Consider the following 2,500-nt stretch of genomic DNA (forward strand, 5'->3'; position numbering starts at 1 on the left):
AACCTATGTTGTGCCTTAACCTAACCTATGTTGTGCCTTAACCTAACCCATGTTGTGCCTTAACCTAACCCATGTTGTGCCTTAACCTAACCCATGTTGTGCCTTAACCTAACCCATGTTGTGCCTTAACCTAACCCATGTTGTGCCTTAACCTAACCCATGTTGTGCCTTAACCTAACCCATGTTGTGCCTTAACCTAACCCATGTTGTGCCTTAACCTAACCCATGTTGTGCCTTAACCTAACCCATGTTGTGCCTTAACCTAACCCATGTTGTGCCTTAACCTAACCCATGTTGTGCCTTAACCTAACCCATGTTGTGCCTTAACCTAACCCATGTCGTGCCTTAACCTAACCCATGTCGTGCCTTAACCTAACCCACGTCGTGCCTTAACCTAACCCACGTTGTCGCCTAACGTAACCCACGTTGTCGCCTAAACCTGCTCTGTAATTGTTATACGACTCGTTCAATTAGTGTAGTGTTGCCCACCCGCAACCCTCGCAATATAGTTCGCTACTCGCACTCCCCGCTCCCCTGTGTATCGCTTCATGTTAAACACCTTGCAAGTCTTGCTCACTTTCCACATGCTCCTGCTGTACACTGTAATGTGGATGGCAGCAGGACGTACATGCCGCCCCTCCCCACGTCCCCACCTTGCCCCCTGCCTTCGCAAGCTGGTTGGTGAGAACTTTGCATGTTCAATGCCCTCCGCATGCGACGTACTCAGGCTACGTTGTGGTGCGGCCTGTGTCAACTGTCCGCTAATGTCGTACGCGTAAACCACAATCTGTACTGCACATTCGTCCTTATGTACTGAATGATACATCGTGGCACATGTGTGACCGTACAACGACTGCGCCCAAAAACGGCGGACCATACAGTGCAAATATTGTGCACGCAGCTACGTGTCGTCTCCCTATGAGAGCTGGATTGCAGTGTGGTACGCCATAGAGACGTGTGGGAGGAACGGACGCCGTGGATGGCGATCAGCATGAGCTGTCTGTTGATGTATTCGGACCTAGTCGTCTCTCCTCACACACCGTGATGGCATGGTGCACCGCGTTCCATATCTGCGACATGCTACAGAGGCCGGTTGACAGTCGTTCGAGCAATGGACATCGCATACGTACGGGGGCCACCTTCCACGTATTGTCTAGGCGTGCACATTTTGTTGCGTGTATGTGGGCAGACGTAGTGTGGCGTGACACCTGACACAGGCATGCAATAATCGTGGAAGTTGCAAATGGCGATGGACGCCTGCGTTTTCTGGTGAAGTTACGCAAATGAACAAATGGTAACCTGTTGTGGTGCGGTTGTTCTCGCTAGGGGTGAATCGGTGATGGCGACGATAGGTTGAGGTACTAACCGGTTGTTCCAGCGATACCCACCATGCCGACGAAACTGAACGGCATCTGGGTGTGAAGCGATACGCGGCGGTGGCTGGGTGGGACCGTCCCCGGCCGGTGAGGGGGCGCCTCCCGGCGTGCTGGCCGCGCGGTGCGTGGGCGCACGCGCTACAGCCGGCTGGTGGGGGCGGCCAGTGGCAGGCGCGCCGGCCGACGGACGCGGCAGGCGTCGCAGCTGCGCGCCGGCGCACCCTGCGCGCGGCGCCGTGCGGCCAAAGTAGGTCCTCGCGGGCCCGGTGCGAAGCGCGGTGGACATCTTCAGTGTGCTGGTCCGATTGAGGACTGTGTGCGTTGAGGATGCGCTGCCGCCCGGCGCTCGGCGCCGCGACGCCGTCTGCTGCTCGGTCGCCCCAGCGGTTCTCGCTGGTGGTTTGTATCGCAGCTGTGCGGATGTGTTGGCGCGTGCGCTGTGCTGGGAGAGTTCGCTTCGGCACCCAAGTGGGGCTTTTGTCCTTCTGTGGCGCTGGCGTTGGAGCTGCCGGTCACCGTAGGTGGCGCGTGTTGTCTCCCGCCGGCAATGCCACGACAGCACGCTCCCGGGCCTCTGTCGGCAGCGGCAAGCTCAGTTGGGAGCACGGGTGGTCGCACCGAAAGCGTCTACTCGCCTAACTCCGGGCGATTGCGCCTCTCTCGAACCCGACCAAGTACTTGGGACGGCGCTGCGCGCCGCCGGGACCTGAGAGGGTTTCGAGGTGTATTGTGCAGGGGAGCTCAGCCTCCTCCTGTTTGCAGAATGATTGAGCGGACGCTTGCGTGTTCGCGCGGGCCCCCGGGACACACTCCCGGGCGGCCGGCTGCTCAGCTCTAGTTGACGCAGCTCCCTGGTTGATCCTGCCAGTAGTCATATGCTTGTCTCAAAGATTAAGCCATGCATGTCTCAGTACAAGCCGCATTAAGGTGAAACCGCGAATGGCTCATTAAATCAGTTATGGTTCCTTAGATCGTACCCACGTTACTTGGATAACTGTGGTAATTCTAGAGCTAATACATGCAAACAGAGTCCCGACCAGAGATGGAAGGGACGCTTTTATTAGATCAAAACCAATCGGTCGGCTCGTCCGGTCCGTTTGCCTTGGTGACTCTGAATAACTTTG

General features: G+C 56.8%; 1 non-coding gene across 1 annotated transcript in view; it reads left to right on the forward strand.

Moving 5' to 3' along the window:
* The first annotated feature begins 2,224 nt into the window (after positions 1–2,224).
* The window catches only part of LOC124748222, a 1,909-nt gene continuing 1,633 nt past the window's right edge, over positions 2,225–2,500 (forward strand). Inside the window, exon 1 of the ribosomal RNA XR_007011650.1 lies at positions 2,225–2,500. This exon is cut by the window's right edge and continues 1,633 nt beyond it. This is a non-coding gene — a ribosomal RNA (small subunit ribosomal RNA).

Source organism: Schistocerca piceifrons, unplaced genomic scaffold (assembly GCF_021461385.2).
Source record: "Schistocerca piceifrons isolate TAMUIC-IGC-003096 unplaced genomic scaffold, iqSchPice1.1 HiC_scaffold_407, whole genome shotgun sequence".
Lineage (NCBI taxonomy): Eukaryota > Metazoa > Arthropoda > Insecta > Orthoptera > Acrididae > Schistocerca > Schistocerca piceifrons.